The sequence below is a fragment of the Eptesicus fuscus genome, chromosome 4 (genome assembly GCF_027574615.1).
Source record: "Eptesicus fuscus isolate TK198812 chromosome 4, DD_ASM_mEF_20220401, whole genome shotgun sequence".
Lineage (NCBI taxonomy): Eukaryota > Metazoa > Chordata > Mammalia > Chiroptera > Vespertilionidae > Eptesicus > Eptesicus fuscus.
The window spans coordinates 13,980,611-13,996,377 of NC_072476.1; the positions used below are offsets into that span (position 1 = coordinate 13,980,611).

Sequence of the window (15,767 nt, forward strand, 5' to 3'; positions counted from 1 at the left end):
GTTGTTTATCGGGACTCTAGTGTATAAATAAAGTGCAAAATTGCTATATGCTGGAGAATTATCTCTGTCTGTTGAGATTTTGCTTCCAGGACTAACCCCCAATCCTTGGTTCTAATAAACTATTTAAGCTTTTCTTTAGGTTTGGAATTTCTTTTGTGGACAACTAATAACTCTAACAAAAACTGCAAATTTCCCACACCTTTGCCAGCACTGGACTTTACCAGCCAGTCATTTAATCGGCGGCCAACCCATGGTTAAGGAAATGACTGGAAGCCAGTGTGGTTGGAACGGAAAGGACAGATGAAGCCTAGCGCGAGACGAGCCTGAAGAGGTGGTGACATCGGGCAAGAAAAGCGCGTGGCCCAGAGGAGGCCTCATAAACACCGGCTCTTATTAGTGCTATCGTTCATGCACCAACACCCCAACTTCCTGGGCAGACCTGGGCACCGAGAGCGGAGCCACGTGCCCGCGGCAGGGGCGTGTCCTCCGCAGGCCCCGCCCCCGCTGCGTGCGCACGTCGGACCGCCCTCGCGCTCCGCTCGCTCGACTGTTCCTGACAGACGCGGAGGCTGCTGCAGGCAGACGGACGGACCCACGGCCGGCCAAGTGGAGCCGAGGCTGGTGAGTGGCCCGCACCCTTCCGGACTTCCCGGGTCCTCGGCGGGCTGTGACCGGCGCTGGTTTTCGGGAGCTGGGTTCCGCCCGCCGTGTCCCCAGCGCAGGCCTGAGGAAGATCCGGCGGGGACGGCAATAGCGGGGTGAGCGGGGAGGTGGCTGGGCGCGGGGGAACCCCGCTTCGTAGACGACGTTTCCGAGGGCCGACAAGCCTTGGTGGCCAGTTCGCGCTGGGCCCTCCCTCCTGGCGTCGCGAGTGCGCAGCGTGAGGTGACCCCGGGGTCGCCGCTGGGAGACTTGGCGTTTCCTGTGGGGGTTGCACCTACTGACCTCTCAGCCCGCACGTCCTTCCACCGTGGGCCCGCGAGGACCCGGACCTCCCCCCGCGTCGGAGGTGGGTGCCTGGCGTGGCGGCTTACCTCGGGCCATGGCTCTGCCCTTCCTCCATGTGACTCACCTTAGACCGAAGGGCCCTTTGAGTCACTGTTATGACTGCAGGAGTGACCGCGGCCGCCCTGGTGCAGAGCGCCAGATTGGGAGGGATCAGTGCCCAGGGCAGCCGGTTAAGTTGGGCAGGCAGTTTACCTGTCACCTCGTGAGCACAGTGCGCTAGAGGTATTAATGGCCCCATAAGAGCTGCCAGGACCGCCTCGCGCCGTCTTTGCGCAAGGCCGGTCTGTCTTGCCATTTAAATTGGTCTGATGAACCGGTTTTTGTGGCCTGTGGCTGTCATCCTTATTGTGCTATGGTTATGAGTCTATGAACCAGAAAATAAACATCGTATAGTTCAGGAAGCCCTCTCATTCTCAGCCACTTCCCAAACCCTCTGAGTTGGTCGTTTTCCTCCTTCTGAATGGGGTTAGTGATGAGACTGGGGTTAAGGAATGGACCTGCATCCCACAACCAAGACGATGGCACGTGGTCGGCTGCCTCCAGATCCCATGCTCTTTCCTAAACAAAGTCATAGAGATTGGAAATGGGTTATTTAAACTGTTTTCCCCACCCCTTAAACTGTCCTCCCAGATAGAAGGAAACAGGAACTTACTGTTTTGAATTTCTGATATGGCATTAACCAGTGTGTTTTGATTTAACTCCCGTATTAAAATGTTTAGTTTTTCTTCTGTGAGGAGAGGGATAAGGAATACACATTAGTAAATCTGTGCTTCATTCTTTAGTTGTTTTTTTTTTTTTTTTCAAGAAACATCACAAGCTTACCAGGAGCTCACAGTTCAATTGGGCATTTACAAGTTTACTTAGTGAAATTGGAAAGAGTTCTCAAATATGGTGGTGCTTTAGCCAGAACCTTGGGTGAGGGTGTGGAAATTTGAGGGGCCTTGCAAACACACGGTCTCATTGAGTAACCTCATCTAACTGGGGGTTTGAAGAGGAAACTGTGATTATCCCATTTTCTGACTTGATTTGCTTTTTACCTCTGCTTGGGCCAATAAAGTGAGATGCTACTAGTCCTAGAGTCCGGAGTTTGAGCTACTCTAGAAATGCCAATGTCAATGAAAAGATGAGTTAAAGAAAGTAAAGCATTCACTGCATTTAGCTCATCCCTCATTAGAAAGCAGAACTGGACAGCTGGGATCTTGGGGCTACCTTGATTCTTTTTGGTTTTCTTTTAAAAGCTAACTCTTTTCAGAGTTCAGTTGGGCTCTGGTCAGGATTGTACCAAAAACTGGAATATCACTCTTCCAAGAGGAAGATATTTTTGAAAATTGCAGTTGTATATTTCAGTGTAAAACTTTAAAATTTAGCTTGAATCTCCTTGGACAGAAAAGAGGTGAAAAACTATAAATTACCTCCTGGTACATTATTGGCCAGTGCTGCAAGAATTTTTGAAACATGCAATTCCAGACTATTTAGTCAGGGGCACTGATGTTTTTTCCCTTCAATTGTCAAATTTAAAAATAACAGCAGCCAATGCAACAATAGCCGTCTGGTGGGAATGAATCAAAATTATACTTTTTTTTTTGTCAGATCAGCAAAAAAATTTTTTTTGGTATTTTAGTAATTAGTTTATGTGTGCTATGAGATGAAAAAGGTTAAAAATAGCTGACTTAATGAAATCTTTTTTCTGATAGTGGTCAGTAGGAGAATTAAAAGATCTGGGTAACATCTCCTTTTGTGTTCAACACAGTGAATGTTGTCTGATTTTAAGTAATTATATCTGTTAGGATTATTTGTGCAAAAACATAGGATAAAAGCTTTATCTTATAGTCCGAATAATTTCTCGATATTTTTGTGCTGCTGAAAAGTAGTGCCATTATTGGGATAGTTAATATAACTGCTAATACCAAGATCTTAAAAAATATATATAAAATTCATTCTGATGACCACTCAGGTGCTCTGTAATTTGTTCACTTTATGGTTTATTTTCCATATTGACTCCATTTATTTATCATAAGATATTGTCTCCCATTGTATTTGACATTTTAAAGCCAACTAATGAAAACAGCTGAATCTCTCAGAAACTTTCTTTTTAAATTTTTAATAAATTTGACACAGTAGTGAAATATAGCAGCCCATAACTGATGGTCTGATTTAGCCACATTACATATATAAAAGAATATGCAGTTACATTTATTTATATATTTTGCAAGAAATCTTTTCTGAGTGACCATTGTCTCCCCACTTAAGAATAATAGTGGTTGCCCTGCCGGGTAGCTCATTTGGTTGGTGCATCGGCCTGATATGCCAAGGTTGCAGGTTCAATCCTATGTCAGGGCACATACAAGAATCAACCAATGGATGTTCCAGTAAATAAATGGAACAACAAATTGATCTCCCTCCCTTCCTATCTTTCTCTAAAAATCAATTTTAAAAAAGTAACAATAGTTAATGGAGTTCACTATAGATAATTTAACAGAGGATTGCATCTAAATTATAACCATGGCCAACTGAAATGGAGCTGGGAACTCTTTCTGGGTTGTCATATCAACCACATCTATATTCAAGACCTTACAAGGCAATATTCTGAACCCTTAACTAGGCATTTCAAAACAGCAATTAAATTTATGAAGCTCTTAACAGTGAATAGGTTTTAATGTTACTTTAATGTAAATTTAGCAAACATGCAGTTTTCTATGAGATGTACATAGTGGGGCAAAAGTAGATTTACAGTTGTGAGTATGTAGAAGTTTATTATTATTTATTAATTATTGTATTATTTTTCATACAAACAACTATAAACCTACTTTTGCCTCACCCTGTATTTCTTTCCTTCTTTTTTAAGCTTCACCAAAGGATATTTTTCCACTGATTTCTAGAGAAGTGGAAGGGGAGAGGGGGAGAGAGAGAGAAATACCAATGTGAGAGAGACATTGATTTGGGGCTGGGGAACCTGCAGCCTGCAACTGAGGTCTGTGCCCCTGACTTGGAATCGAACCCATGACCCTTTGGTCTGCTGGCTGATGTTCTAACTACTGAGCAAGTGGCCATGGGGGCTCCCTGTATTTCTTTTAAGCAAATATTTTAGCAGTAATCCAAGGGCTGTTCAGTCTGTTTATGGAGTAGGAATTGCATCAGAGTGCATGTATTTTTACTATTGACTGGTGTAATGCTGAGGAAGGTTCTTTTTTAAGTGTATGCTTGAGTATCTCACCCTGTGTAAAGTGTACAGATACACTGCCCTAGCCGGTTTGGCTCAGTGGATAGAGGGTGGGCCTGCAGACCAAAGGGTCTCGGGTTAGATTCTGGTCAAAGGCATGTGGGTCTGGGCTTGTGCAGGAGGCAACCAATCGATGTGTTTCTCGATGCTTGTCTCTGTCTTCCTCTCTTTTCTACTCTCCCTAAAAATCAATGGAAAAATATCCTAGGGTGAGGATTAACAACAACAAAAACAAAATAAAGTGTTCAGATACACCGACTTTTTGTTTGTACTTCAAAGTGATTGAATCAATCAGTTAATCCAATCAGCCTGTAATCATTTTTGTTCAAGCAGCTATTCAACACTAGACAGTTTTGTTTTACATGTATGTATATGTATCCAAATACATACTCACTTGTATTAGAAGGTGAAAAGTAAATGGTTTGTTTCTTCCAAAAAATAAAGCTGTGCTAGTATATTTTTGACCATGAGAAAAACATTTAAACCCTTTGAGCTGTAGTTTCTGTATCTGAAAAATGAGGTTAATATTTGATCTTAAAATCTTTTGTGCCTTGAATGCTTATTGATTTAAGAAGCGTTTCCAAATCTTTCTGTTTTGGTAAGTTTGGGTCTGGGAATCTGTGTTTTTAATTTCCCATGTGATTCTTGTTTGGGGCCCTTTGTCTAAAGTACAGGCTGAAGAAAAGGGAATGGACTGGCAAGAGGGTAGAGAGGTAAGTGAATAGGATACATGAGGAAAGGGACAACAGGAGAAGAAAGAAAGGGCTAATTGATGCATGACAATAATTGCTGTCAGCTTGTGTGCAAGAGGCCAAGCAAGTGGATATTCTCTTCCATCTGTTTAGGGGGGAAATAATTTTTGTCACACATATAGATTTGTTTCCTTCCCAAGGGTATCATGGGCATAATTATTGTCATAGTTCTCAGTAACTTTAAAAGGGCTTTGCGGAAGAATGGCATAACAGAGACAGGTGTCTTATATTCCACCTGTCTGACTTTTTGTAAATACTCCTAGCTTCCTGCCTTTCTCCTGATGAGCTCTCTCTCAGTGTTGGAAAACTCAAATTTCACTGTCTTGTATTCAATCCCATAATTATTTGAGGCCTGAGGGAACGTGCTAGCATGATTAAGCAATCTGTCCTCATGCTTTCAGCTAACCTAGTTGGCTGGCCTGCCTCATCAGTCACTATGTTGATCATATGTTTTATGTCAAACAACGGGACCCATAGTTTCAGCATTCAGGTGAACTGAAGGAATTAATTGCTGGGGTGGGATATTTGAATCAGAACTGTCCTGGTTAATTTGGAACATAAGGCTGAATCTTTAGCATTGTTGTCTGTATTGCACAATTAGTATTTCTACTACTATGGGACATATTGTTGTGTCTTCTCTCTCTCTCTCTCTCTCTCTCTCACAGAACTACTTGAAGCCTGCAAACAATATAAATGTTTGTTGGTAAAATGGCATGTCACATGCCCAAGGGTGGCCATCCCCTTCCTTGGACACTGGACCCGCTGTTCTCTCTGGCAAGACCACTACAGGCTGCTGCAGAGGAACTGTTATCACCTAGAACTGTGGTCGGCAAACCGCGGCTCTTTGGCCCCTTGAGTGTGGCTCTTCCACAAAATACCACGGCCTGGGCGAGTCTATTTTGAAGAAGTGGCGTTAGAAGAAGTTTAAGTTTAAAAAATTTGGCTCTCAAAAGAAATTTCAATCATTGTACTGTTGATATTTGGCTCTGTTGACTAATGAGTTTGCCGACCACTGACCTAGAACTATTTCCAGGACAATTTGGAGGAGGGCAGGCAGGTGAAGGAAAAGAATCAGTAAGCAAAATTGAGTGTGGGTTGGGAGAGGGCTCTAAGTAGTGTTTGAAGGCAGATGAGAAAAGCAGATAGAGTGAAGGAGTGTTACACCTTCACTCCCTTCCTGGCCGGTGTGGTTCAGTTGGTTGAGTGTAGTCCCAATTACCAGTTAGAGTACTGGTCAGGGCACATGCCTGGGTTTCAGGCTTGATCCCCAGTAGGGGGCATGTATGAGGAAGTCCATTGATGTTTCTCTCTCTCATCCCCCTCTCCTTCCCCCTTCCCCTCTCTCTTTTTAAAAAAATATGTTTTTATTGATTTCAGAGAGAGGCAGGGAGAGGGAGAGGGAGGGGGGAGGAGGGAGAGAGAGACATTAATGAGAGAGTCATTGATCAGCTGCCTTCTGCATGCCCTCTACTGAGGATCAAGCCCACAACCTGGGCATGTGTCCTGACTGGGAATCGAACCATGACCTCTTGCTTCCCTGGGTAGATGCTCAACCACTGAGCATACCAGCTGGGCCTCCCTCTCTCTCTTAAAAAAAAAAAATCAGTAAACATTTTTTAAAAAAAGGATGAATCTCAAATACATTACAAACAACAACAACAACAACAACAACCTTCACTCCCTTGGGTATTTTCCTACGAGAGTCAAACCTTTTTTGCTTAGTAATAGCAGGTATCCCTCTAACTAGAAAATAACAAAACATTCCATTTCTGTACCACACACTTGGGTTTCTGTCAACATCAGCAAAATTTCCAAGTATCTTTGCTCAGTGTCATATTTGTCCTGTTTTGTAAGACTTTTTGTGTTTACAAAGTCAAAAGTGGGGTGACTGACCTGGCTGGGTGGGTCATTTGGTTAAAGCATCATCTCATACACTAAAACGTTGTGGGTTCGATTCCTGGTCAGGGCACATACCTAGGTTGTGGGTTCGATCCCAGATTGGGGTGCCTATGGAGGCAACATATTGATGTTTCTCTCTCACATTGATGTTTCTCTCTTAAAAAAAAAATCAATAAGAACATATTCGCTCAGGTGAGGATTAAAAAAAAAGGGGGGGGGGGTTGACTAGCTGCTACAGGTTATGTTTTCTTGCCCTTTTCATTTGGCTTTTCCAGGGCATATGCTCAGATTTCAAAGAAGTTAATTCTCAAGTGCAAATACCTAAAGATAGAAGGACAAAGAAACAGTGATATCTGCCCATTTGGCAAGCATGTATTGCCTCTATGGTGTGCAGAGTATTGGCACTAAGGAGGCGTGCAAAAACAACAACAAACCCAGCATAGTCCTTGTTCACTAGCAGTTGGCAGTCACACTGGGGACACGAAACAGTAAAATCACTTTGTAAGGTTTATGATTGTCATTCTGACACTCAGTATTCTGGGAGGTCAGGAAAGTGAAGAGCTGAGAAATGGAAAAGACAGGAGAACTTGAACTGAACCCACTGGGGTTAGGTCAAAGAATGGAAAGAGAAAAGAAGGGAGTAGGCCAAAGAAAGGGGATACATCTCTTTAGCAAGGTCTCAGAGGTTTTATCCACAAAGAGAATGTCTCATTTTAGAATAGGGATTCTTAACCTGAATTCTGGGTCCACGGGAGAATTGTAGGGGCCTGTGGTTGCTCTGGAATGGCATAGGCAACATTTTTTTTTTTTTTATATGTGATTGTCCTGGAGCGAGAGTTTGAAGCCTTCATATGATTCTCAAAGGAATCTGTAACTAAAAAAAGATTAATGATTCTTCTATTCTGGCAAATACTTTTCCATCTTCAGAAATACACTTCTCTGAATTTGTATTTTCAGATGAGGAGGTATTTGGGTGGAAGATGAGAGACAGAAACCCTAGGATTACTTTGTAAACAAACAGCCTTTCACTGAACATCAACTGTCATGGGACATGCATGAGTGCTCATGCAAAAGACAGCATGTTCCCACATACATATGGTGTTCTAATCTGATTCCCAGGAACAGGGCAACTAAACACTGACTAGTGTGGGTGAGGCTCCAGGTATGTCCTCAGAGATCTTACAGTCAGTTGTGGCTGATACAGGGCTAAGAAGGAGTGTTGGGGGTGGGGTAAGTTGAAGACACAGAAACCACAGGCTTTTTGGAAGGTCAGGATGTGTTTTAAGAAGCTGCTGGAGGCCTGGCCAGTGTGGGTTGGTGATTGAGCATCGATCTATGAACCAGGAGGTTGGGGTTCAATTCTTGGTCAGGGCACATGCCCAGGTTGCAGGCTTGATTCCCAGTGGGGGGCGTGCAGGAGGCATCCAGTCAATGATTCTCTCTCATCATTGATGTTTCTCTCTCTCCCCCTCCCCTTTCCTCTGAAATCAACAACAACAAACATATATCTATACTAATAAAAACCTAGGTGGTCCTTGTGCCCTCGCGCGATGCCCTCATGTCATCACAAGATGGTTGCCCTCACGTCACAAGATGGCCGCCACAAGATGGCCAGCAGGGGAGGGCAGTTGGGGGCAATCGGGCCAGCAGGGGAGGGCAGTTGGGAGCAATTGGGCCAGCAGGGGAGCAGTTAGGCGTCAATCAGGCTAGCAGGGGAGCAGTTAGGGGGCGATCAGGCTGGCAGGCAGAAGTGGTTAGGGGCAATCAGGCAGGCAGGCAGGCGAGTGGTTAGGAGCCAGCAGTCCCAGATTGTGAGAGGGATGTCCGACTGCTGGTTTAGGCCCGATCCCGCAGGACATTCCCCGAGGGGTCCCAGATTGGAGAGGGTGCAGGCCGGGGTGAGGGACCCTCCTCCCTGTGCACAAATTTTGTGCACTGGGCCTCTAGTATATATGTAAAAGAAGCTGCTGGAGTATTGGAAACAAGGTGTGAAAGAGTATATGAAGCCCTGGCCCAGCAGCTAGAAAACCCTGGGCAGGTCTGAGAACAGGGGCTAATTTCAGGACTAGCTTCCCTCTGCTGCTTTGGACATAGAAGTCTAAGAGACTGTCCTAGAGCTGTGGTCACTTAGCACATGCATAGGAAATGGAAGCAGTTTCAAAGCTAGTGTCCTAGTTTACCTAGACCAGCGGTCACCAACCTTTTGGACCTCATGGACCACCAGTGGTCTGCGGATCACTGGTTGGCGACTGCTGCCCTAGACCAGTGGTCGGCAAACTCATTAGTCAACAGAGCCAAATATCAACAGTACAACGATTGAAATTTCTTTTGAGAGCCAAATTTTTTAAACTTCTTCTAACGCCACTTCTTCAAAATAGACTCGCCCTGGCTGTGGTATTTTGTGGAAGAGCCACATTCAAGGGGCCAAAGAGCCGCATGTGGCTCGCGAACCGCAGTTTGCCGACCACGGCCCTAGACCATAGCCAATGAGCTAGGCTGAGCTCAGAGTTCCTCGTGCTGGAGGAGCTGAGCTCCTAAGTCCCTGACTCTCCCCTGCCACTTGAACCATGGATGCTCCCTCACTGCTCTTGCTTTATGTGTTGCCCTTCTGTGTAGGGTTTGGTTGAGCATACCTCTCAGAGCTCTGGAGCACGTGATTCTCTGCCTTTCTTGGCCTATAAGCTGTTCAACTGATCCCCTCCCCCTAAAGTTATTCATTACTGCCCAATCGTGTCCTTAGTTGACAGTACTAGTAGATGGTCTGGGCTACATGAATTTCTTCTTGATAATTATTAATGGAGACAATGATGTTTGACTAATTCTCTGGACCTCTTGGGAATTATAAGCACCCACTTCATGTACCTTTAATTTATGTAGTTTGTGGGGGCTGCCTAATGCAATAGGACGTTTTTCGATTTTACAGTGTCAGACTGCTGTGTTTTTTTTTTTTCTTTTCAGTAAGTTGTGATCACTAGCATTTTGCTTTTTTCCCTTGAGATAATGATAACCTAATGCCTTGATGTTTTTCCTCCAAAATGTGCTTAGAGACAGGATGTGGGCTTGTTAGGAGATTGTACAGCTACTGCCTTCTTTGGGTTGACCCCTTCCCTAGAGTAGTAATAAACAAGAAGAGAACTGCCACTGTGAATTCCTTCTCTGAAGCCAACTGGGGGAATAAAGGTTTTTCAGAGGCAGACATCTGGAAGTATCAGGTGGCCTGTGCATGCATGGGATGGAGGAGTGCTGGCAAGGTTAGTTTGCTTGACCTTTAAAATTTTGCCTATCCATTTCTTTAAAAAAAGGGGTGGGAGTGTTGGGAGCATTTTATGCTCTTAATCAGGGTTTTAAAGTCTTTAAGTAATGTAAATAAACGGTGTGTTCCCAGTAGCTGTATCTGCGGAATATAAGGAAGCCAGTTTAAAAACCAATGCAATGGCCCAACTGGTTTGGCTCAGTGGATAGAGCGTCGGCCTGCGGACTGAAGGGTCCCAGGTTCATTCCCGGTCAAGGGCATGTACCTTGGTTGCGGGCACATCCCCTGTAGGGAGTGTGCAGGAGGCAGCTGAATCGATGTTTCTCTCTCACCGATGTTTCTAAATCTCTATCCCTCTCCCTTCCTCTCTGTAAAAAAAAAAAAAAAATCAATAAAATATATTAAAAAAAAACCACAATGCAATGCAACATTTGTGAGTTATTTGATCACAAAGCATCACCTATTTGGCCCCCTACAAGGCCAGTCTCACCCCAAACTCTCATCAGCAGCAATTTTTGTAGTGAAAATGTTGCTCAAAAATGCTTACTCAGCCCTAACCATTTTGGCTCAGTGGATAGAGTGTCAGCCCTGCAGACTGAAAGGTCCCAGGTTTGATTCCGGTCAAGGGCATGTACCTTGGTTGCGGGCACATCCCCAGTGGGAGGTGTGCAGGAGGCAGCTGATCGATGTTTCTCTCTCATCCATGTTTCTGACTCTTTATCCCTCTCCCTCCTCTCTGTAAAAAATCAATAAAATATATATTTTTAAAAATGCTTACTCACTACTCAGCCATTTTTCTTATTTCTGGGATTCACTTTTAACTGTCTTCTTTGTTATCTGCTCTTTGAGAATACCTTCATTTTGAGAAAACCTTGCATTTTGGAAATCATTCAGCCACTCAGTAAACCTTGATTAGCTGGGTGTCCTGTGTTGGGCAGTAGTAGACAAAAATAAATAATCTGTAATATGAAAAATAGACATGTAAACAAATAACAGGACTTAAGTGCTATAACAGGTCATAAAAGTCTTGCTTAAATTGAACTTTAATTAGCCTCTCAGGGCTAAGAAGCCAAGCCACATAGTTGCTATCAGCATTTGCCTGCAATACCTATCAGTTTGGGTGAATTTCTCTGGTTCTCGAGATTCCCCAAAATGTCTTGAGGTTCTTCCTTTTCCATCTCCCAGGAAAGCAACCTTGGTTCCTTACCTGGAAAGACTGCTGAGAACCATGTAAAGTACAAGGCTGTTTTTCTGAGGGGTTTTTATTGGCCTGAAAAGTTAGTCTTGATTCCTTGGAGTCTTCTGGTAGCATCCAGAGTCTTTGCATGGTTCTTTCAAATATGGTATTCCAATCAAAGCCTTGTCAAGAGTTTTCAATTGTGTCCTGTTATAAAAAGAACATTTTCTTCTTGAACTTATGTAAACAAACATATTGCCATGAAAATAATAATACTTACTCATTAAGAGTTTCCAAAGTCACCCTAACCCAGTGGTCGGCAAACTCATTAGTCAACAGAGCCAAATATTAACAGTACAACGATTGAAATTTCTTTTGAGAGCCAAATTTTTTAAACTTAAACTTCTTCTAACGCCACTTCTTCAAAATAGACTCGCCCAGGCCGTGGTACTTTGTGGAAGAGCCACACTCAAGGGGCCAAAGAGCCGCATGTGGCTCACGAGCTGCAGTTTGCTGACCATGGCACTAACTGGTTTGGCTCAGTAGATAGAGCATCGGCCTGCAGACTGAAGGGTCCCAGGTTCGATTCCCGGTCAAGGGCATGTACCTTGGTTGCGGGCACATTCCCAGTATGGGGCTTGTAGGAGGCAGCTGATAGATGTTTCTAACTCTCTATCCCTCTCTGTAAAAAAATCAATAAAATATATATTTTTTAAAAAAGAATCTTTATATTTAAAAAATACATATATTAAAAAAAAAGTTTCCAAAGTCTAGCGGGATCAATTAGAGAAAAAATAAACACCTCAATACTGCTTATAGAGGTGTACATAAGGAAAATTACTTACATCTGGAAAAGAAAAGATTTTTAAAAATCAGCAGTATTTCAAATAAAAAATCGTAAAATTGTAACCCTCCTTATCAGTTCATTCAGTCCTGTGTAATTCAACTTAATTTTGCTTGAATCCAGTTTTTCTAATAGTTCTCTCCATCTGGCCTGATAACTCCAAGAAGTTTGCCAGGCTGTCCATTAAATTTCTCATGATTTGCTCAGTGAACTGGGTGCCCCAATCACTACAGATTTTGGTAGACATATCCCAAATGGGAATATTTTCTAACAATTTCTTTGTCATTGTGAGGGCAGCATCCTTGTGGCAAATGAAAGCTTCAACTCATCCAGAAAAACATACACACAACAAGAACATAGTGATAATGCATGCTAAGTGGCAGTTGAATGAAGTACAGCTAAAATGTACTATGGTAGATGAAGGAATGCAAAACCTGAAAAATGCCAAGGAGCTGGGAAGAACCAAATGGCCATCTTGAGTTTCCCATTGCCCCGACTATTCATTTAATTTCCAGCCACTGTTCATTCATCTTAATTTCTCTGATTCAGGAGTAGATTGTTGCCATGTTACAGGGACATGAGGATAGCAAAAGTCCACAATGAGGGGTCATTTTTTGCAAAAACAGAATGAACTTTATCCACTAGTGAGTGCCACATTCTGATACTCAGGTTCAGTTGTTTTAAGTGTGCCCCTCAATTTTTGTTTAATTTTTTTTGAAAGAGAAACATCGATTTAAAAATAAATTTGTTCTGATTTATTTTATTATCTTTTAAATCCTTACCTGAGGATATTTTTCCCATTGTTTTTTTACAGAGAGTGGAAGGCGGGGTTGGGAGGGGGGAGGGAGGAAAGAGATGGGAGAGAGGCAGGAGGGGGAGAAAGAAACATTGACAGGAGAGATTGCCTCCTGCATGTGCTCCTACCTGGGTTGAGGAACCTACAACTGAGGTATATGCCCTTGATCGGGAATCAAATCCATAGCCCTGTGGTCTGTGGGCCAACACTCTAACCATTGAGCAATACTGGCTGGGCGAGAAACATAGATTCTGTTATTCCAATTATTTATGCATGCATTGGTTCCTTTTTTTAAAAAAATATATGTCTTCTTCTTTTTTTAAAATGTTTTTATTGATTTCAGAGAGGGAGAGATGGATAGAAACATCAGTGATGAGAGAGAATCATTTATTGGCTGTGTCCTGCACGTTTCCTATTGGAGATTGAGCCTGCAACCCTGGTGTGTGCCCTGACCAGAAATTGAACAGTGACCTCCTGGTTTATAGGTCAATGCTCAACCACTGAGCCACACTGGTTAGGCTATAATATCTTTAAAAAATGTTCTTTTATTGATTTTAGAGAGAGAGGGAGAGAGAGAGGGAGAGAGAGAAACATTGATTTGTTGTTCCACTTATTTATGCATTCATTGGTTGCTTCTTGTATGTGCCCTGAGTGAAGAGTGAACCTGCAACCTTGGCATCTGGGGATGGTGCCCTAACCAACTGAGCTATTTGACCAGGGCCCTTGTGTAATTAAAATCTTATCTGGAGTAGAATAGATATATAATTTTTTTTTTCTTTTTAACAGAGTGAAAAAGAACCAAACTCTTACTCTGCATTAGGTTATTTTTTATATTTAAATTCACTTATTTAATTAAATTTCAATCTTAATTCAGCTTATAGAAAAACTCCTCAAGATCTTTCTTTACAGACCTACGACTTTCTTAGTCCCTCTTAGTTTGTCTCTTCTTAACTCACTCAGAAATAACCAACCTTATTTTAGAATAAACCTCATTCTTTTAACTTCTTCAAAAAAATGTATTTCCATACCTTATACTTTCTGTTACTAAAAACATCTTAATTAGAAATCTTAAGTCTTAGAAACCTCAATTTCTAGTGACAACTAAAAGGTAAGCATTGGCCTGCAGACTGAAGGGTTGAGGGTTCAATTTCCATCAAGGTCACATACCTGGGTTGCAGGTTTGATCCCCAACCCTGTTTGGCGTGCGTGTGGGAAGCAACCAATTGATTTCTCTCTTACATCAATGTTTCTCTCTCTCTCCCCTCCCCTCCCTCCTTTTCGCTCTCTCTAAAAATAATAATACTAATAAAGGTTTTGCCTTCTAGCAACTCAAATACAAAACAAATCAGTCCTGCTCCCAGGAAGGTACTGTGACTCTTTTTGTTGTTATCTGTGGACAGTTGCCCCAACTCGCCCCACCTTTTTCTGTTTTCTGGTGGAAATTCAGTCTTCTCCAAAATCTCTGTAAAGGATATTTGGTAAAGGTGTGACAGATGGTGTGAAGCATAGTGCCCAAACCAATCTCACCTTGTCTCTATCTGATGAAGGGATGAGAAGAGTATTAGACTCATGTCCTTTTTTGAACTACTTCAATACAGAGTAACTGCAAGAGGCTGTCCCCATCCTGCACAGCCTTGTGTCTGTATTCTAACAAGGAACTTCTGAAAACATAGTCCTATTATCCTAAGTGAATAGCTCTTCTGAGGTGCAAGCAGGTGAATAGCTCTTCTGAGGTGCAAGCTCTTCTGAGGTGCTATTGACATTTTGGGCTGGATAATTGGTGGTGGTGGTGGTGGGTGTGTGCACTTGTGCGTGTGCTTTTTGTGCATTGTGGGATGTTGAGTGGTATCCCTGGTCTCTACCCATACTAGATGTTAGTAGCACAGCCCACTGCTCAATTGTGACAACCAGACGTATCTCCAGATTTTGCCAAATGTCCCCTGGGTGGCAAAATGGCCCCAGCTGAGAATTACTGGATTGGGATTGATTGTTATGAGATACAAATGCAAATCATGTTTATCACAGTAAAATTTTCAGTTACCTAAACCTTTATTTATAGTGATGAGCTGCTCTAAAGAAACAAAATAATGTGCCCCGCCCCCCATCCTAATCCTCTGTAGCATGAAGGGGCCTTCACTTCACTTTCAAAGATCATCTTCTTTTAGGTCCTTTGCAAAATTTATTTTGCTAGAAATTCCAAGGTTTTTCTCTTCCTTTCTTATCAGAATGAAAACAGAGGTTCTTTCTAATGAGCCTTCAACTCAAAGTCTATGACCCCCATATAGATTTGATTGCTTATAAGGCTTTTCATAGAGACAAAGGCATTTACTTTTTTTTTTTTGTCTGAAAGTATATGGGAACATTTGTTAACTTTAAACTTTAAGTGACACTTAGTGTATTAATGAGGATCATATGACATGTCAGTTTTATAAGTAATTTATCTCATTTAATTCTCATACCTACCTTGTAGAGTTATTACCATACCTACAGATGAAGAAACAGACTCTGAGAGGATCCGTAGCTGATCCAAGGCCAACCAGTGGTATGTGGAAGAACCAGCCAGGGTTGTGCGTGACAACCCGTGCTTTGACCATATCCCTGTGCTGCGTCTTAGCCTGTATATGGCCAGTGGATTCTCTTTCGGCTGGCTCAGTTCAAGTAACATGTGTTAGGTGCCTACCACAGGTTGGCTCTGGAGATCATACAATTTAGTCACTTCTTCAACTCCTTTGATCAGCACATTGGCATGTGCTGTGCAGAAACAACTTTTGTGCATGTGTCTGCCATTACATTTATTGAACCCATCTTCTAGAAACTT

At 42.7% G+C, this 15,767-nt stretch overlaps 1 protein-coding gene across 3 annotated transcripts in view; it reads left to right on the top strand.

The window, feature by feature from the left end:
• The first annotated feature begins 518 nt into the window (after positions 1 to 518).
• The window catches only part of HMOX2 (heme oxygenase 2), a 28,628-nt gene continuing 13,379 nt past the window's right edge, over positions 519 to 15,767 (top strand). The window contains exon 1 of one of the 3 annotated variants that reach the window (XM_008141635.3): positions 519 to 621. The gene's annotated coding sequence lies outside the window, so the exon portion shown is untranslated. Of the gene's footprint in view, positions 622 to 656; positions 759 to 15,419; positions 15,492 to 15,767 lie in introns of those variants that run through there. The other 2 variants (XM_054714684.1, XM_054714683.1) reach the window with 2 other exon arrangements.